Raw genomic sequence first — 12615 nt, 5'->3', positions numbered from 1 at the left:
ACCATTTTTGGTAGCCAATGTCTAAGTTGCCCATCCTTGTCAACCCTATATGCAAAAGGGGTGGGAATGATCCTTGCTGTAAAGATTCATCCCCTCTTTTAAGCTACTACATCCATAAGTATAGGTCAAGTTTATCAAATTGTAGTGGATTACAATTTTTTTTGCCCCTACTTCTTCCACTAGTCAAGCTCTGATCATCCAGCCATTGAAGCAAGGTCAAATGGGTACTATCTGCAAGTACGGGCATTCTTGTGCATCTCCCCTCATTTCATATCAGCTGGATGCTTCACTCTCTGCTCTAGTCCTCTGTGACTATGTCCCTGTCCATGGGCTCAGGAGTCCCCAGTTCTTGCTACATGGCTGGCCAACCAAGTTGTGATCCTAGTTGAGAGGACTCTATTGAATTTGGTCAGACTTAGCTCACAGCTTCATTGCTGTTTTCTCCCTACTTCTCCTTATCCATAGATCAACATGGTCACCAGCAAGGTTACAAGTGTGCTTGTGTATTCCCTTTGAGTTTCAGTCTTGGAAGGGGGTTTAGCCTGAGGGGATTTGATTGCTTGCCTTGAAGGCTCCCTTGTGAACAACATGCTGGTTCTTGTAGTAGCAATCAGACTGTTCTTATTGTTTTGTTTTGTTTTGTTTTTTCTGCTGGTCTTTCTTTCAAGAAGTATCTTCTGTTCTAGCCACTCCGGGCTTGTCGGGTTGTCTTTTCAAGTGGAAATTTCCCACTTCAGAAGACTCTGGATGGGGATCAGTATTCCACCTATGTTATGCAGTGCAAAGTCTCCCCAGGAAGACTCTTTCATTGGGAAAATTTTAGCCCCATTTTAGATATTTCCATCAGTTATAGGCTAACGACAGACTTACAAACTTTCTATAGTGATGTTTTAGGCTATTTCTTACCATCCCCCTCCAGTATCTATTTTACAATACTAGGAAAGGGAAACCAAGATTCATAAGACAGTCGAGCATTTTAAGATTATTTCCCTTCTCTTCTTACCCATTCAAACCATGGCTCAATCCCTGTATAACAGATCCCTGCTGCTCCAAGGTTGAACATACATCACTATTTACCTCTGTCCCACTTAGCCCATGCAAACCTGCCTAAATGTTCTCCCATCTGCCTTGTTCTTCCATTCCCTTCCCCATTCATGTGTATTGCACCCACAACATTCAAACTGTGTGTCTATTCCCTATCTTGTGCTCCACCTTCCCCTCCCTTACTTTCCCCTACCTCCTATACCCCAGTAACCAACAAAGAATTTTTTACTTTGTTTTAGTTGTTTTTTCCCATTTAGTGTGAGTATTTTTTCTTAAACTTTTACAATAATGATCCTATGCAGTATTTCTCCTTTTGTAACTGACTGACTTTTAATGCAGCATGATGTCCTCAAGGTTCATCCATGTTATGTGGTGGCTTGCAGCTTCCTTGTTATACTTCAAGGTAGCATAATTTTCAATTGTCTCTATGTACCAAAGTTTGTTTATCCATTCTTCCATTGATGAGCACATAGGTTATCTCCATATTTTTGCTATTGTAAATAGTGCTGCTATTGGTGTGCATACATCTACTCATGATATGGTTCGTATTATTTGAGAAAAGTACCAAGTAGAGGGATTGCTGGATAATAAGGTATTTCTATTTCCAACTTTATGAGAAAGTGCCATACTATTTTCCGGAGTGATTGGATAATTTTAGAATCCCACCAGCAATGTAGGAGGTTACCCAGTCTCTCCACACCATCGCCAGCATTTATTGCCCTCTTCATTTTTGAACTTTGCTGTTATTTCTGGTGTGAGATGATATCTCATTGTTGCTTAGATTTGCTAGTGATCATGAACATTACTTCGTATGCTTGTTGGCTGCCCCAATCTCTTCCTTGATGAAGTGTCTGTTCATGTCCTGCACCCATTTTTTAATTGGGTTATTTGTCTTTTTCTTGTAGAGGTGTTGTTGTTTCCTATATATTTTAGAAATTTTTCCCTTGTCTGATGTGTCATTGCAAAAGATTTTTTTCCCATTCTGTGACTCCATTTTTATTCTTTTGGTGAAGTCTTTTGATACACATAAGTCTTTAATTTTTAGTATGTCCCAATCATCTATTTTGCCTTCTTTTATTTGTGCAATTTTTACAATGTTTGGTAGTCTTTTTGTGCTCTGTATTAAAGCCCTCACATTTGTCCCTATTTTTTCACTGAGGACCTTTATAATTTTGGGATTCACATTTAGGTCTTTAATCCATGCTGAGTTGGGTTTTATATATGGCATGAAGTAAAGGTTTTATTTCAGTCTTTTGCATGTCACTTTCCAGTTCTGCCAGCACCATCTGTTGAACAGACTATCCACTCCCCATGCAATATACTTAGGCCCTTTGTCGAAAATCTATTTCTGTATGTGGATGGGTTAGTATTTGGATTCGCGATTCTGTTCCATTCATCTATGTATCTTCCATAGTACCAGTACCAAACTATTTTGAACACTGTAGCCATGTAATAAATTTTGAAAACAGGGAGTGAAAGTCTTCCCACACAAACAAGTTCTCAAAAATCAAAGATAAGAAGAGAATCTTGAAAGCAGCTAGGGAAAAAAAGGTGTTACATACAAAGGAAAGCACGTCAGATTAATCTTGGATCTCTCAGCAGAAACCATGGTGGCTAGAAGACAATAGGGAGACATACATAAAACTATGAAAGAAAAACCTGCCAACCAAGAATTCACTACCCAGCAAAGCTGTGAATCAAATACGATGGTATAATCAAAACGTTGCGGGTTAAACACAGGCTAAGGAATTTGCCAAAGCCAACACTGCAATTTTCAAAATTTTTTTGTTCTAAAATCTCAAAGAACATTTAAAAGGAACATGATTTGTGTCCCTTGAGAATTATCAAATTGCCATTTTGACTTGATGTAAAAGAGAACAGAATTCTTCTGGAAAGGGTTAAAGAGATGGAAACATTACCTGCAGAAGCATATAGACCTAGAGGAAAGATATGCCAAGAAACAATGGCTTCACCTAATATCATATCCTTCTCCAGTGACTTGTTCCTTCTGACAAGTTTGAGAGATGAAGTTTGGCCATCTTGACCTCCAAGGAGCGCTCTGGCTACACTTCTTCCAAAGCATATCTATTGGTTCTTTTGGCATCCCATGGCACTTTCAATATTCTCCTCCAACACCATAACTCAAAAGCATCAATTCTTCTACAGTTTTCCTTATCCACTGTCCAGATTTCACATGCATGTGAGGTTTTTGAATATACCATGGATTGGGTCAGGTGCACCTTTAGTTCTCAAGCTGATTTCTTTGCTCTTCAACACTTTCAAAAGGTCTTGTGCAGCGGATTTGCCTAATGCAATACATCATTTGATTTCCTGACTGCAGCTTCCATGACTGTTGATAGTTGATCCAAGAAGAATGAAGTCCTTGACGACTTCAATCTTTTCTGCATTGATATCTGCATTGATAAGAATGTTGTTTATTGGTCCAATGGTGACAATTTTTGTTTTCTTTACATTAAGTTGCAATCTATACCAAAGGCTGTGCTCTTTGATCTTCATCAGTATTTTAAGTCCTCTTCACTTTCAGCAAGCAAGGTTGTATCATCTGCATATCGCAGATTGTTAATGAGTCTTCCTCCAAGACTTGATGCCAATCTTGATGCCACATTTTTCTTCATAGAACCCAGATTCTTGGATTATTTGCTCAGCATAGAGGTTGAGTAAGTATGGTGAAAGGATACTCACACACCTTTCTTAATTTAAAACCATTCAGCATTCCCGTGTTCTGTTCGAACAACTGCCTCTTGGTCCAGGTACACATTCCTTATGAGTATAATTAAGTGTTCTGGAATACTCATACTTCGTAATGTTAGCCATAGCTTTTCATGATCCACCCAATCGAAGCCTTTGCATAGTCAATAAAGCACAGGTAGACATCTTTCTGATATTATATGCTTCCAGCCAAGTTCCATCGGACATCAGCAATGATATCCCTCATTCCACGGTCTCTTCTGTATCTGGCTTGAACCTCTGGAAGTTCTCTGCCAATGTATGCTTGCAGCCATTTCTGTATTACCTTGAATAAAACTTTTCTCACATGGTATATCAAAGAGATTATCTGATGATTTCCGCATTCTGTCGGGTCACCTCTCTTTGGAATGGGCACAAATATGGATCTCTTCCAATCAGTTGGCCAGATAGTTGTCTTCCAAATTTCTTGGCAGGGATGAGTGAGTGCCTCCTGTGCTGCCTCACTTTCTTGAAAGATTTCAATTTTGATTCCATCAGTTCCTGATGCCTTGTACTTTGCCAATTCCTTCAATGCACCTTGGACTTCCTCCTTCAGTATCATTGCCTCTTGATCATATGCTACCTCTTGTAACTGTTGAGCATGAACCATTTCCTTTTGGTGCAGTGACTCTGTGTATTCTTCCATTTTCTCTTGATACTTTCTGCATCATTCAATAATCTGCCCTCAGAATTTTTCAATAAAGAAAGTCAAGGATTGAATGTTTTCTTAAGTCTCCCCAGCTTGAGAAATGCTGAGTGTGTTCTTCCATTTTGGTTTTCTGATTTCAAATCTTTGCACAATTTTTTTTGTAATATTTGGCTTTATCTTCTTGAGCTGATCTTTGAATATCTGTTCAGCTCTTGGACCTCCGAATTTCTTCCATTTGCTTTAACATCTTTACGCTGGAGAGCAAGTTTCTGTGTCTCTTCTGACATCCATTTAGACCTTTTCCTTCTTTCTTGTCTTCTCAATGAGTTTTTGCTTTCTTCGTATATGATGTTCTTGATGTAATCCCACAACTCATCTTGTCTTCAGTTTTTAATGTACCAAATCTGTTCTTCAGATGATCTCTAGATTTAGGTGGGATATATTCAAGGTCAATTTTGGCTCTTGTGGACTTGTTTTCATTTTCTTCAACTTCAGTTTGAATTTGCATATGAATAATTGATGGTCTGTTCCACAGTCTGCCCCTGGTCTTGTTTTGACTGATTATTTGGAGCTTTTCAGTCATCTCTTTCTGCAGATGTAGTCAGTCTGATTTCTATGTATTCCATCTGGCCAGGTCCATGTGTATAGTCATATGTTATGCTGTCTAATGAAGATATTTGAAATGAACAAATAATTGATTTTGCAGAATTGTATCATGTGTTCTCCAGCATCATTTCTATCACCAAGGCCATATTTTCTAACTACTGAACCTCCTTCTTTTCTCTCAACCTTTGCATTCCAATCACCAGTAATGATCAATATACATTGGTTGCATGTTTGATCAATTTCAGAATGAAGAAGTTGGTAGAATTCCTCCTCACTGACTTTTGTGGTTGGCACGTAAATTTTAATAATAGTGGTATTAACTTTGCTTTCCTGTAGGCATTTGGATATTATCTTATCACAGACAGCATTGTACCTTATGACTGATTTGGTTATGTTCTTTTTGACAATGAATACAACACATTTAGATTACGTTATATTATTAAGACAGAAACTATTTTTGTTTGTTTATTGAGTATTACTGAGTACTTAAAAATATTTCTGTACTGGGTTGTTTAATGCTTTAGTTAAACTGAGTAATATTGAGACTCCATGATAATATCTACCACATCCCAACTTCTAGGTCTTATATGAAGGCATTTTAATTAATTAACAGATTTCTTTGTTATTTATGTATAGAATACAATGCTACACCAAGGATAAAAGAATCTCTGTAAACATTCTCATTTGGGAAAGAGTAAGTAAAAGATGCATATGGTAATCAGTATTGTTGTTTTTGTTGTTAAGTATCATCATGTTGGTTCTAACTCTTATGGACACTGTATAGAGTTTCCAGGTAGCAGCTGTTGAATTTGAACTGCCAACCTTGTGGCTTGAAGTGATCTTAATATCAAGTGCTTACCCTATAGAGTCACATCAGTATTACTCCATCCCAATTCTATAATTGCACCTGGGGTTACTACTCAATTGTCCTTGTTATTTGTTGTTGTTGTTGTTGTTAAGTGCCGTCGAGTCAGTTCTGACCCATAGCGATCCTGAACAGGGTTTCCGAGGCTGTAAATCTTTATGGGAGCAGAAAACCTCATCTTTCTCCCACGGAGCAGCTGGTAGTTTCAAACTGCTGACCTTGCAGTTCACAGCCCGATTCATAACCACAACGCTACCAGTCCTTGTTATTAAGTGACCTCAAATTGGTTCAGAGTCACAGAGACCATCTATAGGGTTTCAAATAAAAGGTTAGTGAGTTTGAACAGATAACTTTACAATTCAAATGATCTTGAGGTCCCATGCTTACACTGCAGTGACAACCAGGACTCCATCAGGACACAAGTATCTTCATTGGGAGCAACTCCTCAGTCCATTTTACTCAGTAAATGTAGTCTCTACACATTAGCTAATATTTCCATGTGGATTAATTTACCTCTTGATATTTAATAAGATTCTTGGATATTATCTCCTCATTGCTCGTTAAATGATTTTCTCAAACTCTTCCTACTTATAAAAGGTTAGGAACACAAAGATTGTTTTAATTTCCAACAGTCATGGTCTCTTTTGGCTTTGTTAGGTGCCACATAGTTGGTGCAGAATCATAGCGACCCTATGCACAACAGAATGAAGCACTCCACCCTTGCTGAACTATACTCACAATCATTGCTATTCTTGAGCCCATAGCTGTTGCTACTGTGCCTATCCATCTCATTGGTATTCAGAGGAGATAATATTATGCAACTAAGACTATACAATATTATTGAGCTATATAATATATGCATTTTTATTTGTTTACTGAATATTATTGGGCCTTTAAAAAATTCTTTACTGGGTTATGCAATGCTTTAGTTGAACTGATTATTGAGGATCCATGATAATTTCTACTATATCCCCATTTCTATGTCCTCCTTATATAAAGGTCTATGAGGAGGTAGAAGGATTCCTGGTGTAGCACTGCAGGATAATGTTGTGGATCACAAGATCAGTTTGAACCAAAAGGTCAACAGTTCAAACCAAACAGCTGCTCCTTGGAAAACCTATGCACTGTTGATATGGGTCTGAACCAACTGGAAGGCATTTAACAATTGCAATGAGGTAAATAAAGATTGCTTTCATATTTACATAAAGAAAACAATGGTAAACCAAGGATAAATGAATCTCTCTAAACATTCTAATTTGAGAATGTAGAACAAAAGATGCAGATGGTAATCAGTAGTACTCCATTCAAATTCTAGAATTGCACCTCCCCTGGGGTTACTGCTCAGTTAGGACACAAGTATCTTCATTGTGAGTAGCTTCTTGGGCAATGTTACTTGTATATATTAGCTCCACATGTTAGTTAATGCTTTCCTTTGGATTAATTTCCCTCTGGATATTTAACCAAATTCTTGGAGAATATTTCCTCATTGTTGAAGATAGGACTTTCTCTGTCTCTTCCTAATTAAAGAAGATTAGAAAAACAAAGATTATTTTAATTTCAAACAGTCATAGTCTCTTTTGTCTGTGTAATGCTTTTAAAAACTTAGCTTATAATTAATTCCTTGAGCCAACTACAATGTATGCCAATCTTTATGAAATACCTCTCTCACAAGGTGTGACTACATGTACCAGAAGAGCTACAGATTTCATTCTTTCCTTGATCTAGTGTGTCTAATTATAGATTATACAGAGCTCCTTTTTATGCAGCACAAATTCTCACATCCTTGAATTATCTCTGTCATAAAACTGAGTTTAAACTAGTTTCTGTCATTGGTTGATAAAAGTTTTACAAGAACTTTTCTTCTTCTATAGGGACAAATTTGCTTGTGCTAACTTTATATGATGTATCACTTGTCAGGTGTGACAGCTGTCAAGCATAACTTCTGAGACCTAACATGTTACCTGCTTTTGGACTGGAATATAGGTATTGCTGGTGTTGTTAAGTGCTATCAAGTAAGTTTTCGCTCATAGAGGGCTTCTGAGGAGCAGCTGATGGTTTGAGCTGCTTACCTGTGGCTCTCTAACAATAAATACCTGATGGGAAGACACAACTTTATGCTTGCCTTCAAAAAGTAAATCTTGCTAATTGCCCTATCCCCTGTGATATTTTGGGACATATGCAAGTGACTCTTTTTGAGGACCAGGATTCTAATCCACCTGAAACCTGAATGCACCATCATAGTCTCTTTCCTCACAGTGAAGATGCAATGGGAAAATGAGGGAATGATATCCTCTGGTTGGTTATATACACTGAAGTGACAATTCCTTCAGAAAAACAAACAAACAAAACCCTGATCTTACTCTGCTGGAATGTGGCATTTCTTGTCTTTTATTCTTCAAATACAAGTCAAAACCCAACCTGACATCATTTTATTCTGAGTAATTGCCTAATGGTTCCTAAGATCTCCAATGATGGGCATTGAGCAATTGAAGATAGATGCCGCAATTCTGAAAGTGCCTGATGAGATTTTTTTTCTCTATCTCTTGAAGTCTTGCTAGCAAACAATCCAGTTCCTCTTTGAGTACTTCTTATTGAATCAAGATAGGTGAGATATGTGCAGCCCATAGCAACCACCACATTCTACTGTATTGTTTTCCCAGTTCATTGTCTCTCAATACTGATACCCATTGGGGATATTGTCTGGTATCCAAGTTATTACAAGTATCACTTTACAAAGAGTTTTGATACTAATACAGCTTCATCTTTATAAATTCCACAGAATTTTCCTAAAATCTCTTAATGTCATATATTCCTTGGCTTTTCTGTTTGATACCTTTATTTTCTTTGGTACTACACATATCTAGTAATCAGTTTCTGAACATTTGGCTAAATAATCCTAGAGAAATATAGTTCCTCTACCTAAATACCAGTTTTGCAAATAATATATATATATTTAAGCAATTGATATTTAGGATTCCACAGGTGGCGCTGTGGGATCAGCACTTGACTGTGAACCATAAAGCTGACAATTCAAATACTCAAGCTACTCCTTGAGAACCCTATTAGGGTCACTGTGAGTTAAACCTACTCCATGACACTTAACAACAAAATAACTTACTTCTCATGCTTATTACATGCCCAATGGGAACCATGGAATGTGATACCCATAAACTGCCTGGCATTAGTTACTCTATGCTTTGCAGCATGCTTTAACTCCAGGTCACAGCTACTCAATCCCTCTTTAATATGGGATCTGGACCATAGGCAGATGCAACATTGCCTGCTATGAGCAGGGGAAACAACAGGCTCAATATCTTAGACATCATATTTAACATCCTAAAGAAGCACACAAGTTATTTCTATGCAGTGGTAGTTAGGTGATTAGGGAGAAACTTTCTCCTATATTATAAATTATGGCACAAAAAAGGTAACAGGGAATTACTGAGGTTTGAGTAACTGAGGCCTGGATTTAAAACATGCTACAAAATATACATTAACTAATAACATGCAGTTTATTATTGAGGATAAGATATGATTGAATGTACAAAAAATTTTCAATTACATACAGTTTATGTACCACTGGGAATGAAAATTACATGTTAAGAAAAACTTGATAGGCAATGCATATTAGCATATACAATTTTTATTTCAAATTATAAATCAGTTCATTATGAATTAGATAAGTTTTTAAATATTTGCCACTCCAGTAGATAAACTAAAAGAAAACATATAAGTAAGTTCATTGGTTAAGCTATTCTAAATTGCTCTACAGTTTAGTTTGATACAGAATCACATTCTGTTCATAGATGTGATTTTATAATAAGTTCATCTTTTTTGTCAATGGAAGTACTGAGGATGATGTTGTTGTTATGTGTCGTGGAGTTGGTTCTGACTCATAGCGACCCTGTACAGAGTTTCTAAGGCTGTAAATCTTTATGGGAGCAGAAAGCCTCACTTTCTCCCGCGGAACAGCGGGTAGTTTCGAACTGCTGACCTTGCGGTTCACTGGCCAATTCGTAACCATTAAACTACCAGAGCTCCTTATGTTGAAGTAGCCTGCCTTAAAATAATTTAAACATTAAGCAAGTGGCATTTACTTTGAGATTGATGCTATCAATAGTAAAGCCAGATTTTCTCAGAACCAACTTGAACGACAACAACATTGCTAGGGGGACCATAGTATGAAACACGGCCCAAAGGAAGTCCAGAATAGTATGAGAATGAGATTTTGGTTTCAAGTAGGTCAAATCCACAGCTACTAGATGAGGAATAAAAGTGTAAAGAGCTTTAGATCTTCACTAATAGAGGAAATTCTTAAAATGTTGTTGAGCATGTGGACTTACAAGTCTGCAAGAGACATGATGCCAACTGTGTGGTACTTAAAGCAATTGAAATCAGTAATATCTCACCTACATTCATTCTGGAGTACTAGATCAAAATAATCTGTGGAATGCCACAGCAAAACTTTTATTGGAACTCAAATTTCTGGAAAATGCTACTTCATTGTGTATGACTTCATTGATCATGCAACTGACATAAGAAGCCATCACTATTTTCCACAAGTCTGTCTGTTCATGATGCCTTAATAACGCAGTGGACAGCACATGGCTACATAGCATTAATATGCCATCAGTGTGTTGTTGTTATTAGGTGCCATCGAATTGGTACAAACTCAGGCAAAACAGAACGAAACATTGCCTGGTCCTAGGCCAACCTCACAATTGTTGCCATGCTTGAGTCCATCCATGAGGTCATGTTGTCAATCCATTTCGCTGGGGGGTCATCCTCTTTTTCTTCTCTGACCCTCCACCTTACCAAACATGCTATCTTTCTCTAGTGATTAGTCCCTTAAGACAACATGTCTGAAGTTTGAGCAACAAAGTTTGGACACTCTGGCTACCAAGGAGCATTCTGGCTGTATTTCTTGCAACACAGATCTATTTGTTCTTTTGGAAGTCCCTAGTACTTTCAATATTGTCCTCCAGCACCATAACTCAAATGCATCAATTCTTCTACAATCTTTCTTATTCACTGTCCAATTCTCATATTCATATGAGGTTATTGAAAATAGCATGGTTTGGGTCAGGTGCATGTTAGTCTTCAAACTGACATTTTTGCTCTTTAATACTTTAAAAAGGACTTCAGCAGAAATTTGCCTAAAGCAATGAGTCATTTTATTTCTTGACTGCAGCTTCTATGAGTGTTAATGGCTGCTCCGAAAAAAAAAAAAAAATCTTTGACAACTTCAATCTTTTCTCCAATGATAAAAATGTTTTTTTATCAGTCCTGTGATGATAATTTTTGTGTCTTTTACATTGAGATGTAATCCATACTAAAGGCTGTGGTCTTTGATCTTCATCAGTAAATATTTTAAATCTTTTTCCCTTTCAGCTACAAGCTTGTATCATTTGTATATAACAGGTTGTTAATGATTCTTCTTCCTCCTATCCTGATGGCATGTTTTTCTTCATATAACCCAGCTTCTCAAATTAATTTGTTCAGCATACAGGTTGAATAAGCATGGTGAAAGAATACAATGCACACCTTTCCTAATTTTAAACCTTTCCATGTTCCTCTGTTCTGTTTGAACAACTGCCTCTTGGTCTATGTACACGTTCCTTATGAGCACAATTAAATGTTCCAGAAAACTCATACTTTGCAATATTGTTCATAGCTTGTCATGATACACACAATTGAATGCCTTTGCATAGTCATTAAAGCACAAGTAAACATCTTTCTAGTGTTCTCTGCTTTTAGCCAAGAATCATCTGACATCAGCAATGATATCCCTCATTCAACATCCTCTTCTAAATCTGGCTTGAACCTCTGGAAGTTTTCTGTCAATGTATAATTGTGGCCCTGTCTGTATTACCTTTAGTAAAATTTTACTTGCATGGGATATCAATGATATTGGCTGATGATTTCTGCTCTCCACTGGGTCACCTCTCTTTGGAATGGACGCAAATATGGATCTCTTTCAAACAGTTGGCCAGATAGTTGCCTTCCACATTTCTTGGCATAGATAAATGGGTACCTCCAGTTCTACCTCATTTTGTTGAAAGATTTCAATTTGTATTCCATTAATTCTCAATGCCTTGTTCTTTGCCAATGACTTCAATGCACCTTGGACTACTTCCTTCAGGATCATTGGCTCTTGATCATAAGTTACATCTTGAAATGGTTGAACATCGACCATTTCCTTTTGGTATAGTGACTCTATGTATTTCTTCCATCATCTTTTGATGCTTTATTCATCATTTGATAATTTTCCCAGGGAATCCTTCAATAGTTCAAATTGAGACTTGATTATTTTTTCTTCAGTTCTCTCAGCTTGAGAAATGCTGAGAGTGTTGTTTCTTCATGGTTTTCAAACTCCAGGTATTTGCACATTTCATTATAATATTTGACTTTGTCTTCTAGAGCTGAACTCTGAAATTTTCTATTTCAGCTCTTTGACCTCCTCATTTCTTCCATTTGTTTCAGCATTTATACACTGATGAGCAAGTTTCAGAGTCTCTTCTGACAATCGTTTTGTTTTGTTTTTCTTGTCTTCTTAATCACCTTTTACTTTCTTCCTGTATGATGTCCTTGATGTCATCTCACAACTCTTCTGATCTTCGGTCTATAGTGTCTAATGTATCAAATCTGTTTTTCAGATGGGATATATAAAAAGTCATATTTTACCTTTTGTGGACTTGTTTTC

Source organism: Chrysochloris asiatica, unplaced genomic scaffold, assembly GCF_000296735.1.
Source record: "Chrysochloris asiatica unplaced genomic scaffold, ChrAsi1.0 scaffold00352, whole genome shotgun sequence".
Taxonomy (NCBI): Eukaryota; Metazoa; Chordata; class Mammalia; order Afrosoricida; family Chrysochloridae; genus Chrysochloris; species Chrysochloris asiatica.
Note: the sequence above shows the minus strand (reverse complement) of the source record.